Source organism: Ascaphus truei, unplaced genomic scaffold, assembly GCF_040206685.1.
Source record: "Ascaphus truei isolate aAscTru1 unplaced genomic scaffold, aAscTru1.hap1 HAP1_SCAFFOLD_1337, whole genome shotgun sequence".
Taxonomy (NCBI): Eukaryota; Metazoa; Chordata; class Amphibia; order Anura; family Ascaphidae; genus Ascaphus; species Ascaphus truei.
Window position 1 is genome coordinate 35,001 of NW_027454215.1, and position 14,802 is coordinate 49,802.

A 14,802-nucleotide genomic window follows, 5' to 3' on the forward strand; every position below is an offset into this window, starting at 1 on the left:
AGTAGATCAACACAGGCATAGACAATGGATATTTGTAGTATGTATGGGGCATAATATTACTATAATAAATTTACAGCTAAGTGCTATAAATGGCCCCCACTAAGTTCATAATGAACTATGCCTGTGTAGGTGATACTTGGTAGTTTGTGGATCGTGAACTGAACATGATCACAATTCAAGTGCAAAATGTAGAATAATTGTTATAATCAGATGCATATACATTAGAATATAGTCCTAGCTAATCACTTTAGTGGACAACATAAAATGCTTCTTATATAAGTCACTTATTTATGAGTTGACCCTAGACCTAATGGTACATGAATATTCAATTATATTCGTGAAATATGTGATGGTATCTAACCTACTTACATATTGAATAGAACAGCATGAACAGAGATTGGGAAAGCAAAACAAAGGAAATAAAGAAAAAATTAGAAAAAAATTATCAGTATTGAGGGTTAATGACAAATTTGACTAATAAATTAATCTATGTCCATAATACTATTGTTGAAAGAATAATTATTAGTTAAATTTGTCATTAACCCTCAATACTGATAATTTTTTTCTAATTTTTTCTTTATTTCCTTTGTTTTGCTTTCCCAATCTCTGTTCATGCTGTTCTATTCAATATGTAAGTAGGTTAGATACCATCACATATTTCACGAATATAATTGAATATTCATGTACCATTAGGTCTAGGGTCAACTCATAAATAAGTGACTTATATAAGAAGCATTTTATGTTGTCCACTAAAGTGATTAGCTAGGACTATATTCTAATGTATATGCATCTGATTATAACAATTATTCTACATTTTGCACTTGAATTGTGATCATGTTCAGTTCACGATCCACAAACTACCAAGTATCACCAACACAGGCATAGTTCATTATGAACTTAGTGGGGGCCATTTATAGCACTTAGCTGTAAATTTATTATAGTAATATTATGCCCCATACATACTACAAATATCCATTGTCTATGCCTGTGTTGATCTACTGCTATTATAGTATTGAAATGCGTTTTTAATTCTGTTTTTTTTTATCTTATTGTATATTTATGTGTTGTTAATAAAGTTTGTTTTAGGAAAAAAAAGAGAAAAAAAGACAGTCAGATAGCACTACCATACCACCTGACTGGCCTAGCCAATGGCTGTGTACGCCGCGTCACCGCGACCCGTTGCGACGTGGGACGATGACATCACACCCGGCAGCGTGAGGCACAGTACAGGTGAGTATAAATCATGCAGTTTTACACTTGTTTGTCACCTTGATAAAGTGCCCCGTGCACGAAACGCGTAGGTGCGTTCGTGTGGCTTTGCTGTCCCCTTGCTGCACCACCCTGCAATAAACCTCACCTGTTGTTTAGCTGAGTGCTCACTTTGTATTTTTTCCGGTCTCATTGGGAGTTGGAAATTGAGGCAGTGCAACACATCTTCACCTATCTTCCTGCTGTGTGTGTGTGGGTCAGTGGTTGTGTGTGTGAGTGGCTCTGTGAGTGTGTGTGTGTGTGGCTCTGTGAGTGTGTGTGTGGCTCTGTGAGTGTGTGTGTGGCTCTGAGTGTGTGTGCGGCTCTGAGTGTTTGTGGCTCTGAGTGTGTGTGTGGCGCTCTGTGAGTGTGTGTGTGGCGCTCTGTGAGTGTGTGTGTTGCGCTCTGTGAGTGTGTGTGTGGCTCTCTGTGATTGTGTGTGGGTGGGTCAGTGGCTCTGTGTGTGTGGGTCAGTGGCTTTGTATGTGTCGGTCAGTGGTTCTGTGTGTGTGTGTGGGTCAGTGGTTCTGTGTGTGTGTGGGTCAGTGGTTCTGTGTGTGTGGGTCAGTGGTTCTGTGTGTGTGAGTGGCTCTGTGAGTGTGTGTGTGTGTGTGTGTGTGTGTGTGTGTGTGTGTGTGTGTCTGTGGCTCTGAGTGTGTGTGTGTGTGTGTGTGTGTGTGTGTGTGTGTGTGTGTGTGTGTGTGTGTGTGTGTGTGTGTCTCTGTGTGTGTGGCTCTGAGTGTGTGTGTGTGTGTGTGTGTGTGTGTGTGTGTGTGTGTGTGTCTGAGTGTGTGTGTGTGTGTGTGTGTGTGTGTGTGTGTGTGTGTGTGTGTGTGTGTGTGTGTGTGTGTGTGTGTGTGTGTGTGTCTCTGAGTGTGTGTGTGTGTGTGTGTGTGTGTGTGTGTGTCTGTGAGTGTGTGTGTGTCTGTGAGTGTGTGTGTGTGTGTGTGTGTGTGTGTGTGTGTCTCTGTGAGTGTGTGTCTCTGTGAGTGTGTGGCTCTGTGAGTGTGGCTCTGTGAGTGTGTGGCTCTGTGAGTGTGTGGCTCTGTGAGTGTGGCTCTGTGAGTGTGTGGCTCTGTGAGTGTGTGTGTGTGGCTCGGTGAGTGTGTGTGTGTGGCTCGGTGAGTGTGTGTGTGTGGCTCGGTGAGTGTGTGTGTGTGGCTGTGTGAGTGTGTGTGGCTCTGTGAGTGTGTGTGGGTCACGGGTTCTGTGTGTGGGGGTCACGGGTTCTGTGTAGGTGTGTGGGTCACTGGTTCTGTGTAGGTGTGTGGGTCACTGGTTCTGTGTAGGTGTGTGGGTCACTGGTTCTGTGTGGGGTCAGTGGTTCTGTGTGGGTGTGGGGGTCTGGTTCTGTGTGGGTGTGGGGGTCAGTGGTTCTGTGGGTGTGGGGGTCAGTGGTTCTGTGGTTCTGTGGGTGTGGGGGTCAGTGGTTCTGTGTGGGTTTGGGGGACAGTGGTTCGGTGTGGGGGTCAGTGGTTCTGTGTGGGTGTGGAGGTCAGTGGTTATGTTTGGGTGTGGGGGTCAGTGGTTCTGTGTGTGGTTCAGTAGCTCTGTGTGTGGGTGTGTGGGTCATGACAACGGGACGCATTATGGCGCCAAGGCATCACGTGATACCACATTGTCATGGCAACATGTCACTGCTTGATGGCAGTGTCTCATTGTCATGGCAATGGGGTGCGTCACGTGATGTTTGTTTTATAAATAATTTTTTTATGTTTCCCGGTTTTTCATTTTGAAAATCTGGTCACCCTACAAGTGAGGGACATTAATGCAGCCGCCTTTCTATACTGTATGTCATGTTCCTTTAATATCTCTAGAGAGCAGCAAGGGCTGACCATCTATTTCACAGGTTACACATAGATCTGAAAATGCACCTGAGGGGGTTAAGTGTCCCTTTATTAATGACGTATGCAGTATTGATGTAACAAGTGGTGCCACCTCACACAGGGACCTTTCCCACCGATGGTGACACTTGTACACCTCTGTGGCAGAGATTCCTGTTACACATGCGCTGGCATTAACTTCCCACAAACACATTGCTAGGCTGAGGGAGGTGTCCATATGGGAATCTGAGGCCAAAACCTATGGTCAGAGTCCAGGAGACACAAACCCAACTTTATTTTGTATTTGTAACTCTAACCCAGAATGAAAAGTATTTAGCTGTGGGGGGCACGGGACACTGGAAGACCCTGCTTCACCACTAGGTTTTGATTTGGGCTAGTTCTGTTTTGGTGGAAAAGTGAACTTTGTGTTACCAGGTGTCAGATGATTGGCTGAGGAGTAGATGGTGGGCAGAGTGCGGTGATTGGGCAGGCCAGAGAGAGGGCGTGGGTAGGGAGTTTGGGCGGGAAAATGAAAGGTACAGTTTATAGAGACAGAGCAGATAGGGAAATTACCTGCAGATAGGGAAATTACCTGCGGTTAGGACTCCACTAGCTCCAACTCCCACACAGCTCCAATGTGCTCAGCTTTCCTCCAGCCTCTGTGTGAATTAATAGCTCTATAACAGCTAATTACAGCAGCACAAGCAAAGAGTCCCTCAGTACACACAACACAGCACCGTGTGGCCACGTGTCCGTGATGACGTCACCCGACAGCGTTTCATCAGCTTCAGCTGTTGTAATTAGTTGTTGTAATGATGTTTGTAATATGCACTATTCACTAAATCCATACCCCTAGGAGTCTTGTGGTTCTTCCCACGTATTGAAGATCGCAGGGACATAATAGTAAATATACCACACTAGCTGATATACCCGGCGTTGCCCGGAGGCAGGGAGGGGGGGGGCGTGAAAGGCAAGGGGGGGGGGCGTGAAAGGCAGGATGGGGGGGCGTGAAAGGCAGGAGGGGGGGGCGTGAAAGGCAGGAGGGGGGGGCGTGAAAGGCAGGAGGGGGGGCGTGAAAGGTAGGGGGGGGCGTGAAAGGCAGGGGGGGGCGTGAAAGGCAGGGGGGGGCGTGAAAGGCAGGGGGGCGGGGGTGTGAAAGGCAGGGGGCGGGGGCGTGAAAGGCAGGGGGGTGGGGGCCTGAAAGGCGGGGGTGTGTGTGAAAGGCAGGGGGGGCGACACACACACACAGTGTCTCACACACACACACAGTGACACACACACAGTGTCCCACACACACACAGTGTCCCACACACACACACACACACAGTGTCCCACACACACACACACAGTGTCCCACACACACACACACACAGTGTCCCACACACACACACAGTGTCCCACACACACACACACACACAGTGTCCCACACACACACACAGTGTCCCACACACACACACAGTGTCCCACACACACACACACACACACACACACACACACCCACAGTGTCACACACACACACACAGTGTCACACACACACAGTGTCACACACACACACACACAGTGTCACATACACAAACACACACACACACATACACACAGTGTCACACACCCACAGTGTCACACACACACAAACACATCACCTAGAGCGACACACACGCGACACCTACCTCTACTTCCGGCCGCCGCCATCTTCTCACTCGGCGCCGCGAGGGAGGAAGGGGGTCCTTCCGGGCGCCGCCGATCTTAGGCGCCGCGAGGGAGGAAGGGGGTCCTTCTGGGCGCCGCCATCTTAGGCGCCGCGAGGCAGCTGCAGCCTGCCTGGCCACTGCCTGTTCCCCCGCCGGGGAGGGAGATGAGTCCGCCGGGAGGGAGAGGTGAGCGGACCGCCGGGAGGGAGAGGTGAGCGGACCGCCGGGAGGGAGAGGTGAGCAGACCGCCGGGAGGGAGGGAGAGGTGAGCGGACCGCCGGGAGGGTAGAGGTGAGCGGAGCGCCGGGAGGGAGAGGTGAGCGGCGCGCCGGGAGGGAGAGGTGAGCGGCGCGCCGGGAGGGAGAGGTGAGCGGAGCGCCGGGAGGGAGAGATGAGCGCCGGGAGGGAGAGATGAGCGGAGCGCCGGGAGAGAGGAAGAGATGAGCGCCGGGAGGGAGAGATGAGCGCCGGGAGGGAGAGATGAGCGCCGGGAGGGAGGGGGAGATGAGCGCCGGGAGGGAGGGAGAGATGAGCGCCGGGAGGGAGAGATGGGCGCCAAGGTGTGTGTGTGTGTGTGTGTGTGTGTGTGTGTGTGTGTGTGTGTGTGTGTGTGTGTCTCGCCAAGGGGGAAGAGAGTGGCAGTTGGGTGACGTCAGACCCACCAATCTGATTGGCCAGAGGCTGAGAACCAATCAGATTCACCGCAGCTAGTACCAACCATTCGATTTTATATTTTAAGATAGTCGGATTTGCAATTAATAAATTGTTTTATTTTAAAAGTTCCATAAAAAATTTGTGGCAAAAGAAAAAATAGTGCAGCAAGAAGATATCCAGCACAAGTTTCCCTCCGCTACGGAAGGAAACAACCCCCTTGTCCTTTGCATTTACCCACCTTCCGCCCCTTATCCTTCCTACACCACTTCACTGACTTGCTTAACGCGTCTAATCTTCCTCATGCGCTTTAAACCTGGTGTCTCCTCGCTGTCTGTGCCATTGCTTGTGTCTGACTCTCCCTCACGCTCCCACTATCCTCACTGACTGATCCCTGGGACAGTGACAACCGACCCATCTCAATATCATCATCACTACTATCACTCTCCATTACAGAATTATCTGTAATGACTGGCTGACCGGTCACGGGTCTCCTGTTCGCCGCATGGCTCCCGTTGCTGGTCCCTGACCCACCCCCCGTTTCCCTCCCCTGTTGGTGCATGTGCAAAATTTGAATTCCTCGTTTTGAGGGGGAGGTGGAGGAGCGGCCATCTTGGTTCTAAAACCTCTGAGGCACATCAGCCCTTATGTGGCGGCGACCTATCTTAGGGCCTCTTCCTTTCTTTAAAATACTTAATATTCCCCGCCATTTTAATTACAGGGGCCATGTTGGACGCAATCGCTATGCCCCTTAATTGCAGATAGTAAGTATGCTCAAATCAGAAACTGTTCTTATTGAGAATGACATCTCTCAGCAGCAAAACAAAGCCACTAGGTCCGAGGTGGGCAACCCTGTCGCCAATCGCCACAAGTGGCGAATTGGCCATGAAAGTGTGGCGATTTGAGTTTGCCAGCTCCCACAGTAAAATAAACTTTTTCCTGATGGCGTGTGATGGTTTCTGTTTTCTGAATGAGTCATTGACGCAACACTACCACCAATACTCCCCTCTGCCTTCAGTTGGAGTCTAGACTCGACCTTGAACTGTTATTTTTTATGGGAGCTAAAAATGTGTACTGACGCAAGTAAACGAAAAGCATGGGGTGGCGATTTTCACTTCTCATCGCCACACCTGTGGCAACATTGAAAAATAGGTTGCCCACCTCTGCACTAGGTGGTCGGATATAGTCAGTGTGAGTTAGGATGTATGATATTATGGCCTCTTTACCCAAGTTGTGGAGGATGTTGGTATAAAGGCTTGAGATGTCGAGTGTAACCAATAAAGTATCGGGGTTAATTGTGTCAAGATGTCTGGTACAGATAATTAAATCGCTTCAGTTCTTTAAGTAACCATATTGCAAACAAGTGGTTGTAAATAAAAATCCACCATTTGGGATAAGATTTGGCATAATGAGTCTTTAGCAGATATTATAGTTCTGCCCAGCAGGGACACTAGAGACCCCTCCCCCATTCTCTGTGTCTCTTCCCCCCCCCCCCATTCTCTGTGTCTCTCCCCCCCCCATTGTGTGTCTCTTCCCCCATTGTGTGTGTCTCCCCCCCATTCTGTGTCTCTCTCCCCCCATTCTCTGTGTCTCTCTCCCCCCCATTCTGTCTCTCTCCCCCCATTCTCTGTCTCTCTCTCCCCCCCATTCTCTGTCTCTCTCCCCCCCATTCTCTGTCTCTCCCCCCCATTCTCTGTGTGTCTCTCTCTCCTCCATTCTCTGTCTCTCTCTCTGCCCCCATTCTCTGTCTCTCTCCCCCCATTCTCTGTCTCTCCCCCCATTCTCTGTGTCTCTCTCTCCCCCACATTCTCTGTGTCTCTCGCCCCCCATTCTCTGTGTCTCTCTCCCCCCCATTCTCTGTCTCTCTCCCCCCCATTCTCTGTGCCACTCTCTCCCCCCCCATTCTCTGTCTCCCCCCCCCATTCTGTGTCTCTCCCCATGCTGCTCTGTGTGTCTCTCTCCCCATGCTGCTCTGTGTGTCTCTCTCCCCATGCTGTGTGCGTCTCTCTCCCCCCATGTTGTGTGTGTGTCTTTCTCTCCTGATGCTGTGTGTGTCTTTCTCTCCTGATGGTGTGTGTGTGTGTGTGTGTGTGTGTGTGTGTGTGTCCTCATTCTGTGTCTCTCTGTCCCCCCCCATTCTGTGTCTGTCTCCCTTTAGAAAGATTAAGTGTGGGGGCGTGTCGATGACGTCGACCGAGACGGAAGGGTAAGAGGAGAGCTCCTGAGACCCTAATGCTGCAAACCAATTAAATATAGATTTACCCCGAATTTCCCGACCGCAAAACATATGAAGCAAACCCCAAACCACTAAGGCATGTCCCACAAGTCGAAAACCCAGCCCGGGCAGGGGGTAACAAAGTATTTTCCACCGGCGAAACAAAGCTCTGACTCGAGCTCGAAAAAACAAGATGGCGCCTCCCCGCCCGGCGCTCGTGGAGCAAAGTCTCCGGCAACGGAGCGAGACCAGCTGCAGGAAACGCCGCCAACGGAGGAAGGGATAACAAAGGCCTTCTTAGAGGAATTACATAATAAACTCTACCGATCCCTGCAGTCTAACCTACGCGAGGCGGTGGACGAGCTAAAACAGGACATTCAAGGCCTAACGAAAAGAACCGTGACATTGGAAGCTAAGTTGGAGGAGGCCCTCAAACATCAAGAGGCAGCGGACATAGAAATCAACCGGCTGGGAGCGGAGGTACGCGCTCTACAGGATGACATCGAGGATCAAGAGAACCGCGACCGCCGCCAAAACCTCAGAATACGGGGGGTGCCGGAAGCGGTTCTCCCAGGCCACCTCAGAGAATACCTCAGAGACTTCTTCACCTCTGTCTGCGAGGACCTTGAGGAAAGAGACCTCGAAATCGACAGGGCCCACCGCGCGCTAGGCCCGCGATCGGACGACCCCAACCGGAGAAGAGACGTGGTCATCCGAATGCATAGATACTCGGCGAAAGAAAAAATAATAAATGCCTGCCGGGAGAAGGACTCGGTCAGATTCAGGGAAGAACCTATACAAGTCTACAGTGACCTGTCAAAGAAAACGATCGACCGTCGCAAAGAGTTGAGGCCATTGACCCTGCTATTAAGAGAAAACGGAATAAAGTATAAGTGGGGGTTCCCCTTCAGACTGATTATACCCCATAAAGGGAAGTACCTGATTATCCGCTACCCGGAAGACATACCTCAGATGGCGCAAGCACTGGGACTGACCCCCCCTACAACCTGGCCCACGGAAGAACGCGGCCTTCGGAGGCAGGAGACTGAAGATCCCCCGATGAGAGCCTCTGAACGCCTGGCGGAGCAAAGACAAGCAAAGCCAAGATAACTTACCCGAAACGCAGAATCCCAGCTGTCCCGGAACAACCAGCAGACAGTAGCAGCCCGTCACGGTAGGACTCCACCCGCGGCAGGAACAAAGACCTTCCCAGTCCTCCGTCAACTCCCCCCAAAGGAAGAACCTCTAAAAATACTTACCCAGACCGGCTCCGGGAGATTATGCAAGCGGGACAAGGGAGACAACGACTGACTGCATCACCGGAGCAAGAGTGGAGTCTCGCGAGACTACACCATTCCCCCGTGACAAGGCTTAGATTCTGCTTTCCTCCGGCAACGCGGAGGCGGAGATCACCCGCTGGACGGAGCGACCCCCTGATCGGGATGGTGACACTCGGACTGGGTCTACTCAAAGTTTCAGGGGTGAATTGAGGCTGTTGCCTCTCCCCCGAGTTTTGCCCAACCCCCCCCTGGCCTCCGGTGAAAGGCCAGCTCCAGAAGGGTCTGTAGAATAGAGTCTATAATATGTTTAGATAGGCTACGAGTGCTGTGAGTTAACATAGTTACAAGTTAGTAGTTATATTTTAATAGTTATTTAAAATGAGGTTGCAAAAAAGGGAAAAGGTTTGTGATTTACACCCCCCCCCCCCTGCCGGGCGGCCACTTACCCAGACACCATGCCCCCTCCCTCACTCCAGACCTCCCCTTCCCTAGACCCCCCATCTTACCTACCCCCTCTCCCCCTTCTTCCCACCTCCCTCCCATCCTCTCCCTCCCCCCCCCAGCTTTCCCTTCCCCCGTACCATTCTCTCCCTCCCCCACCCACTGACACTCTCAACGGGCACATCAAGACAGGGGTAAGCATATTGAGAAACACTGTACCTACTGTCCTGAGCTGCCTGTAGATAAGGGTTGAGAAATGTGGAATAAATAAGGATGCTTACTATGTTTAAAACAAATATGTCTAAATGTTCATCCCTAGCCCTTCGTGCCCCCCACCGACACATATATACCCCCCTCCCCCTGTCCCCCCCGCCCCCTCCCCCTCTCCCCCCCCTATAACCTCCCCCCCCCCTTTCCCCTGTGCCCCCCTGCCTCCTTTCCCCTCCACCCCCCCCCCTATCTTCTCTCCTTTACCCCCCCCCTGTATCCCCCCCTTCCTCTATAGCCCTCCCCCCCTCCTATACCCTCCCCTCACCCTCCCCACCCCTGTCCTCCCTCCCCCCCGCGCCCCCGGATACCCCCAATACCAGACCAAGACATCTAAAGGTCTCAAAGTGATGTTACCCCACGGAAAGGGGGAGTGCCCCAGTGTGAGGCAATATATATAAAGAATGTACAAAGTTGTGTAAGTTCATATAAGATAAATGGGCTAGAATGTATATCTTTACCCCTCCCTTCCTCCCTTCCCCTTACTTGTCACCCCCCCCTGTTAACTCCAACGAGTAACCCAAGATATTCAAAGACCGCAAAGAAATTCTGACCAAAGAATGCAGACTGCACATTTATATGAGGCGTTGACTAATGAAAAGGCATAAGACTGGACAAACCAGATAAAGCAAAACAAAAAAAAAAAAAAAAAAAAAAAAAAAATGCCAAAATGTATACGTTTTACATTTCCGTAACCCACCTAGCACCTTTAAGCCCGCTTCTCCCCCTCCCCCACGCCTTCCCCCCCCGTCCCTCCTCCCCCGTCCCCCCTCTTCCCCTCCTCTCCCCCTTCCACCCCTTACCCCCCACCCCACTTCTACCTTTTCCCCCCCTACCCCTCCCCTTTCCTTCTCCTCCCCCCCACCCCTAGTTATGGCTAACGTATGTCTCAAGACACTCAAAGGTTCCAAAGAAACTCTGATCTCTCACTGTACGTTGCCCACTTTTACAAAGCGGTGATTAATGTAAATATAAAGGTAATTATATATTGCTGTATAATCGGTATGAAACATGGCCACTACAATGTATAGGAATTATTTATCAGTACCCCTTGTAGCACTTATAAGTTTTCAGCTTTCCCTCCCCCCCCTTACATCCCTCCCTCCCCCTCCCCCCCACATCCCTCCCTCCCCCCTGCCCTCCCCCTCCCCCATCCCCCCCTCCTTCCCCCCACTCCTAGTCAGGGCTATCGTATGTCTCAAGACACTCAAAGGTTCCAAAGAAACTCTGATCCTCCACTGAACGTTGCCCACTTTTACAAGACGTTGATTAATGTAATTATAAATGTAATTATATATTGCCGTATAATCTGTATGAAACATGGCCACTTCAATGTATAGGAATTATTTATCAGTACCCCTCGTAGTACTTATAAATTATCTGCTTTCCCTTCCCCCCCCCTTTACATCCTTCCCTCCCCCTCCCCCCTGTCCCCCCCATCTGCCCCGCCCCCCGTCCCCCCTCCCCCCTCTCCGCCCCCCCTACCTCCCCTCCCCGCCCCCCCCTCTCGTGATCCCTCCCCCCCTCCCCTTCTCCCCAGACATAGAACTACCCAGGAGTACAACTTACTCCCGCTGAGAATAGACTACGCCCACAAGGGCAAATAATGGGAATAAAAATAACACCCCGCTAATCTAGGATAACTCATACTAAACAGGAAAGAGAACCTAAATATAGGAGGCCTTCCCAAGACCACCAACTTCCCCTCCCCACATACCACCCAAATCTGTCCCGCCCACCCCCTACTCTCTCCCAGCAAATGGAGGCAAGTCTCACCCTCATGACCCCCCTCTCTCCATAGGGGAAAACAAAGGGGAATAGTGGGTAATACACGGATCTATAGGGTCCCTCCCTCGCCCATTCCGGACGGTTACCGACACCGGACCCACCCCCTAAGGGTTCTTTACCCGACAAACCGACTACCCGTTAAGTCGGTTTTGTTCTATTAAGACCAGAACAAGGTCTACTTTCCTTTCTTTCGGTTACCTGCTGAAACTATCCCAGCAGGCCCCCTCCCTCCCCCCCCCTCACACCCTGGTTAACTAAGGCCCACAAAAAACGAGAGTACCTAGCCACTGATCCTTAGGAGAACCTAAAAAGGTGAGATAGACAAGGGAGATAATGGCTAAACAAGGACCAATTAAACTAGTATCTCTTAATGTAAAGGGATTACAGAATAATAGAAAAAGAAGGCTAGCCCTTCAAGAATTAAAAAAGCTCAATGGTGATATTGTCTTTCTCCAGGAGACGCACTTCACTGCGCAGGAGCCGCCTAAAACATTCCAAAACGCGTATCCTATGAGTTACTACTCATCATTTAGTAGTAAAAAAAGAGGAGTAGCCATTTTGATTAGACAAGGCACCCCCTTCAATTTAACAAAAGTCACAACGGACCCAGAGGGTAGATTCGTTGTGGTGTATGGGTCTCTGGCGGGGTCCGCGATCGCCCTGATCAACCTCTATGCCCCTAACGAAAATCAGTCGGATTTCCTTAGAAAAGTACTGGAGGAAACTGACCCGGAATACTCGTCCTCACTGTTAATAGGAGGAGATTTAAATATGGTACTTAACCCGGCAGAGGACAAATCGACCACACTGGGCCGGCCACACCCGCCCCAAGCGATAAGATTGGGGAAAAATTTCAGGGACATTATAAAGGATTTCTCCCTAGTAGATGTTTGGAGAGCACAACACCAGGGACAAAGAGACTATACTTTTTTCTCGGCACCTCACCAGACCTATTCCCGTATTGACTGTTTCCTTGCTACCAAGAATGTTCTAGAGGCAACATCCAACACAGATATAGGTCCAATCACATGGTCGGACCACGCCCCAATTTCTCTATTTCTCACGGCCCCATTTATAAAAACATACACATATAACTGGAAATTAAACGATTCTCTCTTAAACAATAAAGAAACAGAAAGAGAAGTCAAAAGAGCCCTCAAGAATTATTTTAGACTAAACCTAGGCACGGTGGACTCCCCAGCTATCCTGTGGGAAGCCCATAAAGCGGCCATTAGGGGCCAACTTATTTCGATAGCATCATATAAGAAGAAAACCAAAGTAAAACTAATCAATGAGCTTACGGACAAAATTATACAACTAGAGCAGCAACACAAACTGAACCCGTCCAGGAGAATTTACAAATTATTGACAGCCGCTAGAACCAAATTAAGGGATATTCAATTGGAAAATGTAGAAAAAGCTCTAAAATGGACGGGTCAGAGGTATTACGACAAAGGGAACAAAGCTGATAGACTCCTTGCTAGCAGGTTAAGAGGCATACAAAAAAGATCACAGATTACGGCGATCAAAAATAGGTCTGGTGAGATAATCTATAATGAGAAAAAAATAGCGGAGGAATTTACCAAATTCTACACCAAACTATACAATCTGAGGTCTGACTCCGCTATTCCAAAGTTAACTGCAGAAGCATCAATAATAAATTACCTCGACGATTGTAATCTTCCCTCCCTGACAGAGGAGGAGAATGAAAGGTTAAACGGTAAAATAACAGTGGAAGAATTGTCAGCGGTGGTAAAAGCGTCCAAATCCTCCAAAGCGCCGGGACCTGACGGCTATACAAATCTCTACTATAAGAAATTCCTACCTATACTGACACCTCATCTTCTAAACCTGTTCAATTCCTTTTTGGAAGGGAACCCAATACCAAACTCTATGTCCTCAGCTAATTTGGCAATAATCCATAAGGAAGGGAAAGATCCGACCCAGTGTGGAAGCTATAGGCCCATATCCCTTTTGAATAACGATTTAAAGCTGTACAGTAAGATACTCGCGAATAGACTAAACCCCATATTACCCAGACTCATCCATCCAGACCAGGTTGGGTTTGTCTCAGGGCGACAAGCAGCGGACAACACGCGCAAATTAATAAACATAGTGGACCACGTCCACATGACCAAAACAAGGGCAATGCTACTGAGTCTAGATGCAGAGAAGGCATTCGATAGGATAGACTGGCTATTCCTAGACAAGGCCTTGGAAAAATTTGGTTTCAAAGATAAATTCCTGGAAGGAGTCCGGGCTCTCTACCAGAACCCTTCCGCCGCGGTCAAACTCCCAGGTGGAACAGGCGAGAGATTTCAAATTAAAAATGGCACAAGGCAGGGTTGTCCCCTATCCCCTCTTCTCTTCGCTCTCACGATCGAACCACTTGCAACCAAAATTCGAAACAATATAAATATACAGGGTGTCGAGATTGGGGAAACAAATTTTAAAATATCCCTATTCGCCGACGATATCATTCTGACCCTGACCAGACCCCAAACTTCTCTTCCGAACCTTCAAAGAGAACTATCTGACTTTGGTAAAGTGTCTGGATACAAAATAAACAACGGAAAGTCAGAGGCCTTAAATATCAGCCTACCAGATGTGGAAGTGAAACTACTCAAACTGAATTTCAATTACCGGTGGTGTCCTGCATATATTAAATATCTGGGGGTAAATATATCAAGACACTACAACGCTCTATATCAGGATAACTACCCAGCATTATGGGTAACAATTAAAAAAGATTTGGAACAGTGGCAAGGTTACCAGATATCATGGATAGGGAGAATGGTCTCCGTGAAGATGAATATTCTCCCTAGAATTCTGTACTATTTTCAGACACTCCCGGTCCATGTGCCTGGCACTGATCTAAAGAGCATACAAAACAGAATGTTTAATTTCATTTGGCAGGGCAAAAGACCCAGGGTTGCAAGATCGGTTTTGTTAGCACCAAGAGGAAGGGGGGGTATGGCCGTCCCGGATATACACAAATATTACATAGCAGCACAATTGAAACAAGCTGTCATGTGGAATGCCGACCCAGCCAAACACTGCTGGATCGATATTGAATCTAAATATGCCAGAATGCCTTCTCTGCAGGCCTGCCTATGGAGTTTAGATAAAGGAGATAAGCAGACGCATAACCTAAAACTACAAGCGTCCCAGTTCACATGGGATGTATGGTCAAAAAACAAGACCAGATTCGGGCTGTGCTCTGCCAGCCCACAACTCACGCCCCTATCCAACAACCCAAGGTTCCCACCAGGTTGCGAATCTAAGCTTTACGACCGACTAAAAGAGGGGGGGATCGGGACGATTGCGGACCTCCTGAGATTTAACACGTTCCTGAGTCTTCTAGAAGTCAAAACCAAATATAAAATCAGGGAATTGGACAC